At 40.8% G+C, this 20,000-nt stretch overlaps 1 long non-coding RNA gene across 1 annotated transcript in view; it reads left to right on the plus strand.

The window, feature by feature from the left end:
- Positions 1 to 8,823: 8,823 nt before the first annotated feature.
- The window catches only part of LOC125034281, a 16,826-nt gene continuing 5,649 nt past the window's right edge, over positions 8,824 to 20,000 (plus strand). Inside the window, exon 1 of the long non-coding RNA XR_007115654.1 lies at positions 8,824 to 8,904. This is a non-coding gene — a long non-coding RNA (uncharacterized LOC125034281). The remainder of the gene's footprint in view (positions 8,905 to 20,000) is intronic.

Consider the following 20,000-nt stretch of genomic DNA (forward strand, 5'->3'; position numbering starts at 1 on the left):
AAGGAGCCATTGACAGTGGGAAACATTCACGGACTCCTAAAAGAGGAAGAAGCACTGCAATACAAGGACGGAAAAAAGAAAATGCAGAGAATTTTCCGCAGTCAGATGACAGGGCAGGAACCCACCCCTAGACGAAAACACAAGGAACAATAGTCTTACTTTCTATCACGTCAGATGCTAATTGGAAAACACCCGCCCACAAAAATGATGCTTCCGAAACGTTGTTCCACGGAGAGCATAATCCCCGGAAGTCTTCGACTGCATCATCGGAGACAAAATCTGGAAGCATGCGATCCACACATGGCGCTGCCGGACTTTCAAGGACGGGACGCAAAAGGCTGGAAAAACATTCCGAGCAGAAGAAATTTGGAAACGCTGCAAACAGTCTATGTAAAGCCATAGAAGCCATGGCCAGAAATATGGCGACGGGAAATTGAAAACATATTCAGAGAGAGAGAGAGAGAGGGGGGGGGGGTAAGGGAGGGAGGGAGAGGGAGAGAGAGGGGGGCGAGGAAGGAAGGGAGAAAGAGAGAGAGAGAGAAAGAGAAAGAGAGAGAGAGAGAGAGAGAGAGGGGGGGAAAAGAGAGAGAGAGAGAGAGGAGAGAGAGAGAGAGAGAGAGAGAGAGAGAGAGAGAGAGAGAGAGGGGGGGAGAGAGAGAGCGAGAGAGAGAGAGAGAGAGGGGGGGGGGGGGCAAGGGAGGGAGGGAGAGGGAGAGAGAGGGAGGCGAGGGAGGAAGGGAGAAAGAGGGAACTACTTTGAAAAGACACAGGTCCTTTCCTTCCTCACTGAGGTGAAACAACCTTTGGGTGGTTGCTTCAGAGGGATGAAAGGAACTGCCTGGCAAAAGTGCAAGACCTCCCTTCCCTCACTGAGGTGAAGCAGCCTTTGGGTGGCTGTCTCAGAGGGAAGGAGGAATCCTTTTTTTTTTAAAAGACACAGGTCCTTTCCTTCCTCACTGAGGTGAAACAACCTTTGGGTGGTTGTTTCAGGGGAACGAAAGGAAGTGCCTGACAAGAACGCAAAACCTCCCTTCCCTCACTGAGGTGAAACAGCCTTTGGGTGGCTGTTTCAGAGGGAAGGGGGAACTACTTTGAAAAGACACAGTTCCTTTCCTTCCTCACTGAGGTGAAACAACCTTTGGGTGGTTGCTTCAGAGGGATGAAAGGAACTGCCTGGTAAAAGTGCAAGACTCCTCTTCCCTCACTACGGTGAAGCAACCTTTGGGTGGCTGCTTCAGAGGGCTGAGCAAAAGTGCTTCAAACAATGATATCTTGTAGGTGGAAGGGCATCCCCTCTGGTCTGTCCCCAGGGGTTTACACCTACCCACGCGTTTGTCGTGCGTGGCAGCCTTGTGCGCTGTGGAGACGGGAGTCCTGAAGGTTGAGTGATGCCGTGAATGAGTACGCCCTGCGGCTAGCAACACGCCTCTTTGGTCCTCTATTCCAGCAAGACAGGCGGCCTGATCCCGGCCCGGTCACGGTCAATCGGCTGGTCTCCCCCGGGAGGCTAGGGTCAAGCAGTCATGCCGCCATTGGCACTCACAATGGTCCGTGAACGCCGTCACAATGGCTATTGGCTGCGTATTTCCTCTAATCACTCCTGTTGCAGTTAGACACTGGTTCTGACACTCAGCTTCCCCTTGTTGGACTCCGTGGTGAGTGGGGGCGTGAGAGGATGAAGCACTTACCAATTTATGGAAAAAAATAACAAACACCCCCCCACAGACTGATTAAAATGTTGACGAACCGCGCAAGGCCCAGACCACGGCAGTCACCATGAAGCCATATGTGCCTTCTGGTGGCAAAAGAAAGACCCATGCACAGGATGACACTGTCCCCCCTGCTGCTAAGGTGGACAAGACCGAAGCCAATGGGTCTGTCCACCGAATAGTCAAACATCTTGACTCACGAGCTGGCCTCTCCAGGCCAACAGCTAAGCCAGGGAAGGCCCCTGAGTTCTCAGACGGCCTCCCCGATTGAGAGGGGAGAGCAGGCTGAACCAGCCGCATCAGCTGCTGCCTCCACAAACAAGCCCGAAAGCCGAAAGGGCGGGCCGAAGCGTCCGAGGCCGGAGACCGACTCTGATGAAGAGTCGGGACCCCCTAAACGCTTCGCCCAGTTCAAAGTGCCAGCTAAACCCGAAGGCTTCGACAATACCTACCAATTGGTCAGGGCATTGGAGTTGCAACGGAAAATCCGATTAACGATTCGGGTCGCCCGAGATCAGGGCATGATCATAATGCCCAAAGTTCAAGCTACCCTGAATTTCCTCCGGGAAACGAAGGAGCTAGCAGATGGGAGGAAAGTGAGTCTTTCCCCACTAAGTCCCGAGGAAAAGAGAACCAAGATGGTGCTACTTGGCTTCTCAGTCTCGTACGATGTGGAGCTGATCGCTTCACACCCACAGGTCGTGCAGGCTTCCCGAATGTCGAAGGGGAAGACTCCAACCAGGCAAGTCCTGGTGACCATGGAAGGTGCCCCAACCACTACCCTTGATCTGGGTAACTGGGGCACCTTCAACCTTCGAACGTATGTGCCAGAACCACTTCCGTGTTTCAAGTGCCATTAATACAGTCCCCACTAGGCTAACTGTACAGCCAAGCTTAAATGTGGTGTCTGTAGCAAGGCACACAACACAGAGGTATGCCTCAAGGCAAAGAGGAAAAGAGGGATACAACAGCCATATTTCCCAACTGTGCCAAGAAGCATCATGCCTGGAGCCTGACTTACTCTGTCAGGAAAGAGGCGGCCCCCAGGCGACAAGAGGTTGCTCAAAAGCGAGGTGTGGTGTCTGTAGCAAGGCACACAACACAGAGGTATGTCTCAAGGCAAAGAGGAAAAGAGGGACACAACAGCCAAATTTCTCAACTGTGCCAAGAAGCATCATGCCTAGAGCCTGACTTACTCTGTCAGGAAGGAAGCCGCCCCCCAGCCGACACCGGATGTCTCCAACAAAAAGGAGTTTCCGACAATGCCAAAGAAAAAGAACCTAAAGAAAAAAGGTTCTAAGAGCACCACAAAAACCTCCCCAACAGATGATCATCTCCTCTTTGACGAGGACGATATGACTCTCCTGTTGACTGCTGTTGTCTCAGCAGTAGCAACAGCCCTGGGGAGGTCGAGTGAGGAGGCTGAGAAGGTAGTTTCGGTCGCCATGACGGCAATGACCCAGACTGTCGCAGCCCTGAGGGGAAGAAAGCTGGATAGAGCAAAGCCAGCCCCACCCTCACCCCAGGACGAGACTCCCCTCCCCACTCCAAACCAGGCCATGCCTTCACAGGCAGAGCCAAAACAGGCCGAATCTGTGCAGCCAGAACCAGAGCACGCTGACCTTGCCCAGGCAAGGCCAGCCAAGAAAAAGCCTGAGAGAAAAGCCAAACCAACCAAAGTCAGAGCTACCAAAGGCTCTTCACCCCCCAGTGGACCCAAAGATAGCCTGACAACAGGCGAGGAGCCCTCAACCAGCGAGGACCTCGCAATGGAGTTGTCAGACTCCGACGATGTCTCTGATGTAACTATCACTGAGTAACATCATGACACACCATCTAAGCATCCAACAGTGGAACATCAATAGCTTCTCTGCAAAGAACGCCTTTCTCCAAGCAGTAGTGCGATCAAGGAACATTGACATTGTCATGCTCCAGGAGACCTTAACAGTGGACATTGTTCACTTCTCAGGGTATCATGTCTTCACACTGCCACGAACACCTGGCAAGAGAGGCTTGATCACCCTTGTGAGAGCAACAATCCCCTGCTCCGCAATAGCCGATGCATCGCACTGTGGAGACGATGTTGAATCCCTTGCCGTCGAGGTTCACCTGGCCGGGGGGCCCCTCAAACTGTACGTGTACAGCCGGCCAGGCTGTAGAAGCTTAGACATCAGCCAGGTCTGTGCTTCTGCTGCACACGACCGAGTGATCATAGGGGGAGACTTCAATGCACACCACCCCATCCTGGCTCCCTGCCGGGCACTGGATGCGGCCGGCTATCACATAGCCGACGTGCTAGAGACATTCCCTGAGATCGCTCTCCTCAACACCCAAGAGCCAATGCATGTCAGAGGAGGGGTCCTAGACCTCACCCTGGCCACTGCGACTCTGGTGGGGAGGGTTGGCTGGCGTGTCGATGAGACCGTCACAAGTGACCATTACGGCACTATAACTACCCTCATGGATGCTGTTGCTGGCCCAGCCGAAATCCTAAGACCGAATCCAAGATGGAAAACAGACAAGGTCAACTGGCAGGCGTTTCAAAACGCCTTGGCCCTCTGTCTGAGATGCAATGATCCCCCACAAAGCGAAAATGTGGAAGTGCTCGAAGCTAGCCGGCTAAACGCCATTAATGAAGCATGAAGCAGCCTCACAGACCATACCCAAAACTCGGCCTGGGTCCAGGAGTCATATAGACGCCTGGTACTTCAACGACAAGATCAAGGAGGTCGACAACAGGGTGAAAATGTGCCGAAAACTATTCCGAAGGCAAAGAACCCCTGACAACTTATCCCTCCTATGGGAGGTTGTCACGGATGCCAAGGAAACTGCCAACAGAGTCAGGCAGGAAAAGTGGCTGGAATGGTGTGAGTCCCTCGACCACCAAACCACCCTTTCAGAGCTGTGGCAACGGGTCAAGCGAGCTACCAGCCGCTCAGCCCCGAGGTGCACCCATCACGACTCCCAAGCAGAGGCTAACAGACTGGCGCACGAGTTCTCTGCGAGAACGAGCAGCAACAGTCTGCCAGCCGAGCTGAGGGCAAGACAAGAACGTCTACAGCCAGACAGACACGCTCAGATCAGAGAAAGGGCAGCCGAACCCGATAACTCAGACGTTACCTTTTCTCTGAGGGAACTTAGGAAAGCCTATAAATCCAGCTCCAACACAGCCACGGGCTCTGATGGGATCTCGTACCCCATTATCTCCCACCTAGGACTAGCAGGTGAGCTTGCACTCTTGCAACTCATCAACAAGTCCTGGGAAACTTCCACTCTACCCCAGAGTTGGAAGAGGGCTACCATAGTTCCTGTCCCAAAACCAAAGGAGCCGGGGAAGTACCGCCCTATCTCTCTGCTCAGCTGCCTGGCCAAGACGGCTGAGAGGATGGTACTAAACCGGCTCCAATGGAAAATGGGTTCCCCACATGAACACTTCCACGGGTTCACAAGTGACTACTTCAGGAACAGGACTGCCAATGTCAAATTCCAGGGTCACCTATCGCAGCACATGCCGCTCGAAAATGGAACGCCACAGGGTGGGGTTCTCAGTCCAGCCCTATTTAACACTTTAATGTCCTGCATCCTCAATATAAACCTCCCAGTGGGGTGCAAGATCATCTCGTATGCAGACGATCTCGCTATCACCTCCACTAGACCACGCAGCCAGAATAAAGCCCAGCGTTGTCTGGACCTCGTGTCAGAGGAGTGTTGTAGGACAGGACTAAAGATCTCTGCAGCCAAATCCAAAGCCATGGCTCTGAGACAGAGAGTTCGAGGCACAAGACTGAAAATCCAGGGAGTGGAATTAGAATAGGTCCAGGACTACCTATACCTTGGGGTAAGTAGAGGCCGGACCCTCTCCTTCCAGAAGGAGGTCCAGTACCTGGTTGACCGAACCAAAGCAAGACTGTCTGTCATGAGAGCAATGACTGGGAGACGCATAGGGGCCAGACACAAAGTACTAAGATCATTCTATGTACATGCTGTCCGGCCCATTGTGGACTATGCCTCAGTCGCTCTAATTGCCGCAAAGAAAAAGCACACAGACAAATTAGAGACAGTCCAAAATGAAGCTGCCAGGATCATTCTGGGTGCCCCGAGGTGTACGAAGGACCTCAACCTCCTGATGGAGGCAAACCTTCTCCCGCTGGACTCACGAATCGATCTAATGGCAACACAATGCCTGTCAAAGGTCATCCAGGCTCCCAGGAACACAAGCCTAAGACAAAAATTAGTCAGACGCCTTAAACAAGACAACGAGCTCTTTGCAAACAACTGGCTGTCTCACACAGCCAGGGTGTTGATACGCTATCAGCTCAAAGAACAGCATCTTGCTAAGGGCATGGACTCCCCCCACCCCGACTTTGCCGAAGCCCCGCCGTGGGCACTGAGCCTGATAGAGTTCAACATAATGAGCCTGTCAATGAAAAAGAGCCTATACCCCATGCCTAGCCTAAAGGCAGAAGCCCACAGGGTCATTGCAGCCATCACTCCTCCGGGTAGTAGAACATACTACACGGATGGATCGGTCGATCCCTTGAGCCACACTGCAGGCGCCAGCTTTGCAGCAAGGGACGCCACGCGATCCATGAGGGTAACAGACAACGCCTCCTCGCTACAGGCAGAGGCAGTTGCAATCATGGGAGCCCTAGGCCACGCGTCCCTAAGGGAAGGACACGTGGTCATACAGACTCCAGGGCAGCCATTGACTGTCTTCAGCACAACTCACCCACAGACATCTACCTACTGACCACGATTCTCACAATGGCACAGAGAATTATTGCTCATCAACTGGGTCCCAAGCCACATCGGCATCAGAGGGAACGAGCTTGCTGACAGACTAGCCGTCGCTGGCAGGGGCATGACCCCAAATCCCATGACGATAAAACCGAGCCGAAAATTACTTATGGAGAAGTGTGCCTTGGTCGGTCGTACCTTCCTACGGCAGCTCCACAGAGAGGAAACGAGAACCTCCCCCTCGGCCAGCTGGTACTCAGACGCCACAGGCTATGGACCACTGGCACTCTCTGAAGTAAGCAACAGAGGTACCGAAGTCATTCTTCACAGAATGCGCCTAGGTTACCACTGTGCATGGCAGATTATCCCAACAATCGAACGCGATGAAAGGTGCTGCAAGCACTGCGGCGAGCCGAACGCCACACTAGTCCACTACTACTAGAAAATTGTGACCATTCACAATTCCTGAGACAGGGACCGCCCACAACAGCCGCCGTGCTGGTAAAGAGGCTATGCGAAATGCTTACACCATGGCGGCAGGAGCACCTGCTGACAATCCCGCCGCCACGGTAAGCACCGAGTGTCAGACAACTCAATGAGACAACCGTAAAAAGCTGACACAGGCCGGGACATATTTAGAAGGCCCGGGCGAAGCTAGAACTTCGCAAACCATAAAGAAGAAGAAGAGTGAGGTAAACACCGCCGACGGTCCAGAGCAATTTCGCAGTTGTGACAATGAATAAACAAGAAAGTACACGACTTATCAATTCTCTTCGTCTTTTTCGATAAGTAGTAGATATCTCTACGGAATATTCAAATAAAATCTTAGGTCACATATTTGGGTTCGGAATGGAAGAAGCAAATTTCATAGTTTGCCAACCAGTGACTGGTAATTCTACACAATATCTACACAATATTCTTTGCTTATCTGGATTTGTCTATTATTCATTCTGGAAAATACAGAGAGGAGACGGGTATATTCTTTTCGATACATTTTGAGAAAAACGGTTGGTGTAGTAACTGCAAGTTTATTCAAAGTACTTTGGACTGTTAGGGTCAGGAATAAGCTCAACATCACCCAACAACAAAATAATAATTCCACCTCAAAACAAGACCACAAGTTTGAGAAAGAACTCACTTATCAAAAAAAAAAAAAAAAAAAAAAAAAAAAAACAGACTCCTAGCACCCCCTGACCACTGAAGGCCTGCTTACATTAAGATAGGCAGAAAGTAAGAGAGAAAATATGATAAAGAAAGGAAGACTAGAAATGCGTGGGTGTGCCTCCCCACTGTAAGGAGGTGGCAGAATTCAGAAGCATTGGGCACACAACTACGGCTGCAATTCGTTGGTAGCGAAACTACTCTTCTGCCTTTGCTGTAACAGCACGGATACCTAGAGCCCTCATGATTGAAGCCCGCTGATTGAAGACAGACATTAACCGGTGATGATCAAGTAAGAAAACATAAGGGGGTATTTCTTCACACCCTGGGTGATCAGAGCCCCAACCTAGTTACTCGTCCGCTCATAGAGCGCTGGCAGGCAAGATGTACCGCTCAGCACGGTTTAAAGGAGAGGATACGATAGAATGAGAGAAAGGAAGGAGAAAAGACGCACCGCACTTATACTTTAGTTTACGATGGCAAAATGTTATTTCGATGGAAGGAGAATGTTTGGATAAGGAATCGACATTCTGTTTATCTTTATTAAGAGGCTCGCAGTTAGAATGAGAGATCGTATTTTAACCAACCAGACAAGGTGATTTCTTAGGTTCAGGAGCGATCAAAGTCCTCTTACTCTCTATCTAAGGCGTCTCTTTATATATATATATATATATATATATATATATATATATATATATATATGTGTGTGTGTGTGTGTGTGTGTGTGTGTGTGTGTGTGTGTGTGTGTGTGTGTGTGTGTGTGTGTGTGTGTGTGTGTGTGTGTGTGTGTGTGTGTGTGTGTGTGTGTGTGTGTGTGTGCATGTCCAGACACGCACACACACACATACAGACAGACATTCATATATCCCAATATATTCATATAATGCAGGCACATCCTGCTTCAAAAAACAAGCAGCATAGATCTGGCCGCCCCAGATCACGCGCCTGGACTGCGTGCAAAGGGTAGACGTTGTCGCCGCCGGGGGTCAGGCGTCAATGAGGCATGTTGGCTGCACGTCCAGACCCGAACCCCAAAGCTGAAGGAACCTCTGCTAGTTGGAACACTTTGCGAATCGGAATGAGCTGACCTTGGTTCTGCAGACCTTTCCTTTTTACGAGACTATCACACGCCAAGAAAACCCAGGTGACCCAGAGCGGTCGTGCGCCGCGAGCCACGTGCGTTTGTTTACTTCGGGTCGTGGGGGGGGGGGGGGGGGGGGGGAATCCCCTCTTCGGGAGGCGACGGCAGAGAAGGCGTCTCGAGTGCGGGAAACAAGATATACGATGGGCATTAAAGGTAAGGAACTAGAAATTTCACGTGCAGCGGACACAAGAATAATTGATGGACGCTGCGTTTCATCCAGACCAAGGAGCCTGGAACTGTAACTGTAAGTGACATGGTTTGTGATTCCCAAATCAAGGCTTTCCCTTAAACCGCCACAGAGTGAACAAATAAATCTGGAACTCGAGTATAGTGAAGTATAAGAACATTGAATGGACGCACATTTCAGCCCAGAACTAGGAGAAAACCCTGGAATCCCAAAAGAAATGGACTATGACTCAGTAGACCCAGAGAAGGTGACAAGGAAACCCCGATCCCAAATTGGCCGGATCGCGAAGGCGGCAGAGACTTGGGAGAATTTCAACCACCCTCGACGGACCACACGGCAGGGAGACAAAAGAACAATGTAGTACTAATTAATCTAGGAGGAGAATCGAAACTCCAAACTTTAAAAACCCAATGAAGTTAACTGATGCAGTAAACAAATTAACATTCCAAAAGTACATAGTAGAGGACACAAAGAGTACTTGGAAGGGAAAGGGAGTAAGATTTGAAGTCAGAATAACATTTAAAGGGACTTTTCCATTTCCAGAAAGAGTTGCCATTGGACATCCATCGTATAAAGTACAACAGTATACCTTCCCAATACCAGAATGTTACAGATGTCTTAGCTATGGTCATAGAATCATAACATGCAAGAACAAAACTAGATTTAGCAAGTGTAGTCAGTTTAACCATGATTACAAACATTATACAAATCCCTACTGCTTTTACTGTCCCTGAGAACCATCCACCAAACACAAATGCATGTAAAATACACCAAATGGCACAACAAAGAAACACCCAGAACGTAATGGCCAATAACATAGGCATTAAGAAACCCTCCCCAAACAAAACAGCAACTCTAACATAAACCACACACAAACCCCATCACTAAACCACAACATAAAAATACCCACAAACAATGAAAATACAAAGACACCCTCACACACTCAACAAACAGAAACCAACACAACTCCGGCTTATCCCAAGCCACAAGCCAACCCCACAGCCTATCAGCAGGGCAGAAAACCCAACAAAAGGCAAGATGCCAAAATCAAATAATCAGTTACAATTATTCATCACACCAAAAAAGGAAGAACCTGCCCAGAATGTCATCAGAAAAGACAACCGCAAACAAATAAATGATGAAGATTCCCCAAACTTCCTACTCCATTAAAAAACAGAGAAATACAGAAAGAAATACAAAATGAAAAAAAGAAGACATCTCACGGACAGAAATGATAAAGAATAAAGTAACAATAACAAATATTATATTCAGAATTAAACAACTATAGAAGTAATAGCAATAAAAGAATTTATTTAAATTTTTAAAAAAAGCATGAAAGTACTCTATGAATAAGATTATTTAATGGAATGCAAGATAAATTCTTAATAAAAGTATAGATCTAAACCACCTGTTAAACAAAGAAAAAACAGATGCACTCACTTTAGGCGAAACCTGGCTGAAGAATAATGACAATTTTAATTTTAGAAATTATTAGATTATAAGATTTGACAGACCAGAACAAATAGGAGAAGGTCTGGCTATTTGTATAAAATATAATATACAGTATAAACAAATAAATTTAAGACATTAAAAGACAAAATTTAAGCCATGGGAATAAAGACTAGTTATAAAGAATAATTGGATGAACATTTTACTGGCTTCTAAGCCATGCAATAACTTAAGCCAGAATGACAATGAATTTTATACACTTTATTTAAAGTAAGAGCAGAAAACCATATAATGTTATGAACTCCCAGCCAAATCAGCAGAATAAACCTAGAAATGCAAAGGTATCAGCACTAGACCTAATTCTATCTTCCTGGACTCCAAGCCACTCAGAAACTGATGCAGGACCAAAGACAGGAAGTGAACACTTACCAGAAATATAAAAAAGAAATAGATACATATACTAAAAATATAAATAGATTAGATGAATTGAAAAAAAAAAAAAAAAAAAAAAAAAAAAAAAAAAAAAAAAAAAAAAAAAAAAAAAAAAAAAAAAAAGGAAAAGAAAATTCTAATTTGAAGAATACAATAAAAAATTAAAATCCTGTAAACCATGGTGGAATGAAAAATGCAAAGAAATTAAAAAAAAATAAAGCTTACGATAAATAGAAAAAAAGGCCCATGATAATCTAGAAAAATATAGAAAACTATTAGCAGAAGCTAGAACAAGGATAGAGAAACTAAAAAGAGAATCGTGGGGGAAAAATCAGCAGTTCAATAGATTTCAACACCCAAGCAAAAAATTTGGAATTTTATTAAAAAGCTAACAGGAAAGAAAAATTAATTTCCCTGCAACTGACAATGACCAACCAGTCATTGAAACAGAAAAAAAAACTAGAAATACATAAAAGAGAATACTAAAAAATAATAAACAAAAATAAATAATTAAGGTTAGCAGATGGATGTTGAATTGATGTTAACGAAAGGGGAGAACGGCTAAACAACCCCAGTAATTTAGAAATAAATTATAAGATCACAAAATGAGAATTAATTTTAGCTATAACAAATGCAAAAAATAGTAAAGGATCTGATGAAATTCCATACAAATTTACAAAAATTCTTTCCCTAAAATCTTAGAAATAATAAAACAAATTTTTCTTGGATCAGAGGAGAATAGCCCCAAGATTCTAAAAAAAGCAGATACAAATCCCATTAAAAAAACAGGAAAAAAATCCAACAGAATCAGATTGATTGGCCAAATATATTGTCTTGTGAAATTATTTGAAAAACAGTAAATAAGAGATAAAATTGGTGGCTAAAAACAAATAATGAACTAAACAAGACATCACATGATTTAGACCAAATTGTACGACAGTGGATGCATTAAAATGATAGAAAGTAATTAATGTAATTAAAGAAAAACTTATGCTCAAGTGGCTTGCATAGACCTAGAAAAAGCATTCAACACAGTAAATCATGATGCACTAATAATAAAAATGGCTCACCTTGGAATAAAAGGAAACTCACTGAAATGGGTACTAATTCTTTTAAAGAGAGAATGTTTCAAATAAAACTTGGAAACCAAAATTCTGTTAAAGGAACCACATCGAGTGGTGTTCCACAAGGATCACCATTGAGTCCAACACCTTTCAACACCATGATAATAATAATACTGCAGATGATATAACAATAATAACAACATGCAAACACCTAAACAAAGTAATAAGTAATATAGCAAGAGGTTAAAAAAAAAAGAATGGACAGACACCTGGGAGCTAAAGATCAGTTTAACCAAAAGTAAGCTGTTATATTTCACAAAGAAAAGGAGAGTGCAGTTACCAAAGATCAAAATAGAAAACGTAGACCTAGAATTCACAGATAGGCAAGGTATCCTGGGATTAAGATTCGATTCACCAAAACTAAAATGAAAAAAACACATAGATCTCATCGTTTATTTTATCAGAGAATTCCTAATAAAATTTTATAATATCTGTGAAAAAACTAAAATAGAATATGGTCTGGCAATATTTGGAACAGCAAAAACAGCAATATCACTCCAAGCTCAAACTGACAAACCTTTAATACCTGAAAGAACAAATTAATTAGCTTGTATGCAGCTAGTAAAATCATTGGAAAAAATAAAAAACATTCCAGTTAAAGAACTAATAATAAAAAAACGTCAGAGAATACAGTTACAGCAGAGATAAAAGTTCCTAGATGCATAAAGCTCTTGAAGCTTGAAAAAAAGTGAATTTATATATAATAAATATGTGTACACACATAAATATCTGTGTGTGTGTGTGTGTGTGTTTATACATATATATTTATAGATAGATAGATAGATAGATAGATAGACAGACAGATTGAAAGATGGATAGATAATTGGTATTGTATATATGAATATATACATACATATGTATATATCTATATATATATATAAATATATATATATATATATATATATATATATATATATATATATATATATATATATGTATGTATGTATATCCACATGTGTATGTGTGTGTGTATATATGTATGTGTTTATATATATATATATATATATATATATATATATATATATATATATATATGTGTATATATATATATGTATATATATATATATATATATATATATATATATATATATATATACATATATATATACATATATACACACACATACACATGTGCATATACATATATATATATATATATATAAATATATATATATATATATATATATATATATATATATATATATACATATACACATACATATATACACACACATACACATGTGCATATACATATATATATATATATATATATATATATATATATATATATATATATGTATGTGTATGTATGTATATATACATGTATACAATACCAATTATCTATCCGTCTATCTATCTGTCTATCTATCTATCTATATATGTATATATATACATACCTATATATATATATATATATATATATATATATATATGTGTGTGTATAAACACACACACACACACACACACACACACACACACACACACACACACACACACACACACACACACACACACATATCCAGATCCACCATGGTATGATCTTTCCCATAACTTGATAACAAATTTCGTGGGCAACTTCACAAAAGACCTACCTCATGAAATAACTAAAATGCAATTTCAAATGTTAAGAAACAAAATATGAAAACCATCAAAAGATATTCTCAGATGCATAAAAATAAACCCAATCAACACCAGCAGCAATCTATATCGAACAAAACAAACTCACAACAGTTTACATTTACAGTTAACAACATAGAAGCAGAATTATATGCAATAGAACAAGGGTTGAACTATATGAAAGTTAACAAACTAACAAATACGATAATCTTTACAGATTCACTCTAGGCAGTCTTAATACTATAAAATCACAAACCCAAAAATTTGAAACCAATTACATATGAAACACAAAAATAAATTTAACCTTAACAAAACCAAGCCAAAATATCACAATACAATGGATCCCAGGGCATAGAAGCATAACTGGAAATTAAATTGTAGATCTTGCGCTAAGAAATCTCATGAATTTGAACATTCCATAAGCATTACCCAAGACACTAACAACATAATGAAAGACACAAAAGAAAAAAGAAAACACTGGGAAGAACAGTTACAAAAAAACTATATCACAAAAACCTATTACCTCAAAGATATGACCCCACAGCCATGGGCTAGATCAGAAAAGAGAAGATTAGACGTATGCCTTACAAGAATACTGAAAACATACAAGACTGAAAAACCCTACACAGACTGAATTTAGAAACAGACCCGAACTGCAGATGGTGCCAACATCCAGAAGAAACGATTAAACACCTGACTTTATAATGCCTAAGATTCCACTCTGAAAGAAGTCTAAGACCCTATAAAAAAAGAAAGAAGGAGGAGGAGGAAGGCTAAGAGGAAGGTGTGACCGCCACCTGCCGGACTGCAACCGAGGGCCCAGTGGTAAACAGGCAAGCATAATTGAAAGTAATACCATTAAATTAGCTTGTGGCATGAAAACACCCAATATCAACAACATAAAGTTAACAGAATCAATCAGTAAATCAGAATTTCAAAGTTATCCCTTCAAGGTAGAAGAAAAGCTGTTAGATTTGAGGTTAAAGACATTAACAATGAAAGATCTTTAAACAGAATTAAGAAGCTGGGAAACAAGAAAATGTACTACAAGCAATCAACCATTATTTACTAATGGTTGATTGCTTGTAGTACATTGGATGTTCATATCAAATAACATTAAAACAGCTAAGCCCTATTGGAATCAAGGATATGAAATAAAATATATAACAGAAAAAGTAGCAATAAGGCGTGCTGCCTACTCTCGTAAACAATTTATTTTCCCAATAGCAAAATGTTATAGATGCCCAAGATATGGCCATGGGATTATGATTTGAGAGACAGAAAGAGTCTAAGTCCAGATACTCCAGTCACTTCCAGTTTCCTGATGCCTACCCCTCCTCACTTTAACTATCGCACTAGATAATCTAAACATTCCATCCATCCTCTCCTACCACATCCTGCCCTACACCCACTGTTTCCTCTGCTCTTCAGACATCTATTCCCTCTACTCCTCACAAGAACCTTTATTTATCTTACCTCCCCACCAAACTCCTCTCCAGAAACTCTTGAAGATGTCCAAAACTCCCTAAACGTGACCCAAGAGAAAACTCCTCTCCTTTGTTCACACTCCAATCCCTCCATTCCTATTAGCTCTACATTCAAAGTGCTTGCCGATATCCTTCCTCCTCCTCCTCAAGTTCCCCCGACCCTTCTTCCTCCCACTCTCCCCCGAAACACTCCCTCCTCTCCTCCATGTGCACCACCATTCCCTCTTCCTTCCCCTGTCCTTAATTCCCACCTAGATGCTCACGTGACCCTCTGATGTCTCAACAATGTCACCATATCCCTCCCCCCCTGATGTTCTTCCTGATACTTCTCCAGCTTCCCCTGTTCCCTTATCTCATTCTCTGGATTCTTCTTCTATTTTTCCAACTGCCTATTTCTACCCATATTACCCACTGATTGTTTCATAATGGCTCTATTGCAGTTTTACTCATGCCATGTTTCTCTTCCTTCCTCAGACACACATTTGATCTACTCGCCCTATACCCTTAGCCTCTTCCCCTTTTACAAATTCCACAGTACTCCATTTGCTCTTTACCCTTTTCACTACCTTACTGCACTACAACCTTTGACAACTAACATATTTTAACATAATGCTGTGTGACCTTTGATGTCTAGCATAATTATTGTTTTAACCATTAGCCATTCTAGGAATCCACAAACACACAAAAGCTTCCAACCAAGCAGAACATTTTTAACAAAGAAATAAATAAAATAACTAGATATAATATGAATAATAAGTAAATGATATTTATAAATAGTACCAAAAATTAGAGAAAATTAGCAAACAAAACAGGCAAGAGTATATTTAGATATATTAGTCAAAATAACATAATCTTACGAACACCACCATGGCAAAGGAGAGGAATGACCTCAAAAGTGCAAAAGAAACCTGGTTGTAGCACCACCCTTTCTAAGTGATTTTGAAGTAGAAATGACCCCAGACCTGGGAAGTGACTGCCTCCAGTAATCATAAAAGGTTGTAGCCTTACGAAAGTCACCCAGTCTAAAGAGAATAAATAGGTATATACAGAAGAATGGAAAAATAAAAATCAGGAAGAACTGAGAGCTGCAGGAAACAAATTTTTTAAGCAATATAATGTCTATGGAAAAATACAGGATTAAGATGGTTCTAAATAGAAAATGATAATGAACAATGAATCAACAAAAGATGCAATGATCTAATAAAACCAAGAAAGAAAGCATTTAACAAATGGAAGAAAAAATTTAGTGTGGAAAACTAAACAATGTTGTTGCAAACAACAAATATTAGAAAGTGGGAATAGCAAACCTTCGGAAAAGTTTAAATCCTAAAATGCCCTAAAAAGAAATGGAAATTATAATAAAAAAAAAAAGTCCTCTAATAGAGAAACTAAAATTATTCAAAAATGAATTCCAAAAGACAGAAAATAAATATCACCCACAAATACTGATAGACGAAGAGAGAGACAATAGCAAAATGAAAGGAATAGACACTGATTTAATATCGTCAATAAGAAATACAAGAAGGAATACAACTTAGTCCAGATGAAATACTCTGAATTTTTTTAATTTGCTCCAGAGAAAATAGTAAAAAATATTGAAATATGACTAATACTGGACTGAAAGAGAATATGTTGAAAATGTAAAGATCAGAGAATTAAAAAGAATAGGTACAATGGGGAGCAAATAGAGACAAGCTTTTGTTTTAGAATATATATCAACCCACAAATAGAATGTGGATTATCTTTGTATGGACCAGCTAAAATACTGATTAGAAGAAATAGAAATAGTTAAAAATTTTACTTTGAGAATAACAAGAGGATGTTTTAGATCTATCTACCCAAATAATATTGCTTCAAGCTTCTTAGAAAAAAAAGTAATTAGAAAAAGAAAAACTATTCACAAGTAGCAAGAATACTATTAAACTAGAAAACACACCAATAACACAAATTGTGATAATAAAACAGAGAACACTGTAAGAAAAAATAACACAAATTCACAGAGTAAATTAGATTTATAAAATATATATATATATATATATATATATATATATATATATATATATATATTATCAGATTTAACTTAAACTAAAAGTAGTAGAAGCGTGTGATCAACCAAACCCAACATAGATAATATAACCCTGAAGTTGCCCCAGTGCCACCGTGGCGCATTATATTGTTGGAACTCTTAAAAAAAAATCTTTATATAAAGATGGTAAAGTCAGTTGCAAATGCCAGTAAATAGACCATATAGAGAACACCATTTTTTTTTCTTTACAAATGGTCAAGAAAAATTAAGGAACCCAATTTGGTTTCAGCAGCAATATGTATTCCAAAGCAAAAGCTGAAAATTACCAAAGAACTACGTATTATAGAAGCAGAGTTATTTGCATTAAAGCAAGGACTACAATACATGTAAATCAACAGATGAACAGACGCCCACTCAGCCTTGCAATTGATAGTGATTCACAGACCCAAAAAATTAAAAGCAGTAAAGGTAATGAGGTTCCAAATCAAGCGGCAAAAACAAACATGAAATAATAAATCCCGCAGCCATAATCAAAGACATATATAACCCAATAAAAGAAAGAAAATATATAAGCAGGAAATGCTTGGAAGAACAGTTGATAGGAATTTTAAACACAAGGTATTAGTACATTGAAGACAACAGAGTGCTTCCATGGTCAAGATCTAAAAGCAGAAAAGTAGATGTATGTTTAACATGAATAAGAACAAGACACATGAGTCTAAAACAATGTTTATGTAAATTAAAAATTGAGAGTCCCAACATGCAGTTGGTGCCACAATGAACAAGAAACAGAACACTTAATACTCAAGTATTCAAGATTCAACTCTCAGAGAATGAAATTATTTGATGCATGAAAGAGATTAAAGTTTAATAAAACTCAAACACATCTCTTTCTAGTAACAGGTTTTCACCTATTATCATTAAGTTACATGATAGTGATCTTAATGGTAAGTCTTCCAGAAGCCTGCTTAATATTTTAGTTTTTGTTGTGTTTTGGTCCCCATTTTTATAAAGTTTCTTTTAGAAAACCATCAGTGTGCTTTAGTAAATGTTCTCTTATTTATAATTTTAGTATTTTCATTATTACAGGTTTTCAACTGTGTCAAAAACTTTTCAACTCTATAGAGGCTATTCAAGCATATTCCTTTTCTTTCTTTATGTTTATATATAGATTATTTGCAATATATTTTATATTGTTACTTGGTGTAAGTTCAAGCAAGAGCCCCATGAGTGGGTCATGCGAGGGCATCCTGGGTGACCCATCTTCTTTCAGCTACTAACACCTGAACTTGAGGAGGGATGGAGCTTGGTTCAACCCTCATCTTTCTACTTGTTGGTGGTTCATGTGGTATCAAGTTGAACTAGTGATCAGATTTTCCTTTTAAGTACATGTTTGAGGACTTATCCCAGAATGATGGCATGTTCTTTGTCGGGGGAATGCCTTACTTTGATGCCAAGGTTTCAAGGGTCATTTTTATTTCATAAATAAGGAAGTATCTTTCTGAATAGAAAAGCTTTAGTTTGTTTAGTCTTTCCCTATAAGTAAGACTTGTCTGACCTTCAGGTAAAAATTTGTTTAATCTGTCCCATTGATATTATATCTTTTGTAAGACGGATTCCATACTTTCCTTAGATATTCCAATCTTGAATTTAGTAGTGTCCATCTTCTGGCGCTCTTGTTGGAAAAGTCCTCCTCATCCATTCACTCCTAACTCTTCCTTTGCTGACCGTCTGCTCAGTGAGGTGACTGAAGCTTGTATCATTACACACAAAAAGGCCTAAGTCTTTTACAACTTTTTTTTTATATCTTTTCTATCAACAAAATACGATGTTTTTCCTGCCAATTCAGGGAAAGATGAAATCAGGTAAGGTCACAAGATCTACTAATTGACTCCTTTGTGGCTAAGCACTAAGAGAACCACCTATGTGCAGAGACATTTCACAAAAAATATGAAAAATTAGTTCACCATTTTCCTGGCAGCATGTTAATGGTGTACGTACCTATGTATGAACAGCAAAAGATATTACTCTGGAGTAATGAATACCTTTATCAGTATCTCCAATCACAGTTAGTTACAACAGGGGTCCAAGAACTGATCCTTATGGCATTCCACCTCTGACATTTGATTCATTAATCATTATTTCTGGTTTACGATTTATAAGAAAATTATGTATCCATACTCCTACTATTCCTGTATTATTTTAATTTTTTTTCTCTCTTTTTTTAAGTCTTATATGAGATGGTAATCTCACTCTTCTGTAGGTTTTGGCCTGACCTTTGTTTCTATCTATAGAGACATGAATGATATTTCCCTCCTTCAGTAGCCTCGAGATAACATCCATGTCCAAGGATTTCTTCAGTAGATTTACCCGTGGCTTTAACATAGTTTTTTTCAGTAAAAAAAAAAAAAAAAAAGGAATTTCATCAGGCCATCAGTACATTGTCTTTTATTGTTTCAGTGATGTCTCTTTCATTGAAAGTTATTTGGTTAAGACTGTGTTCATGGTCAGTGGCCGTGATGTTATTCAGGGTCTGTCATGTTATAATATTGGTATTTTCTCATAATTATGGTAGTTTGTTTAAGTTAAAAGTCCTCTTCAAATACTTTCTGTACCAAATTGACTTTTTCTGTGCTTCCCAGTAGGTAAAGGGGAGATGAAGTCACCTTGAACCTTTGAAGTTTTGATATGATTTCTATTAATGCTTTAAGATTTGCTGAATAGAGCTTTTGTTTAGTCAGGTGGTCAGTTATTATAGCATTAGTTTTTGTGTGTCCCAGGTCTGCACCCCTAGTGCTTCCATCGTTATAAAAAATTTCTCTTATAGTATATATTTCTGCTGCTAGATCTTTTCTCATGTAAGAAGCTACTCCTCCTCTTCCTAATACTCCTGTCTTTCTGTATTATCTTTAATGTGTTTTGGTGAG

Source organism: Penaeus chinensis, chromosome 17 (assembly GCF_019202785.1).
Source record: "Penaeus chinensis breed Huanghai No. 1 chromosome 17, ASM1920278v2, whole genome shotgun sequence".
NCBI lineage: Eukaryota > Metazoa > Arthropoda > Malacostraca > Decapoda > Penaeidae > Penaeus > Penaeus chinensis.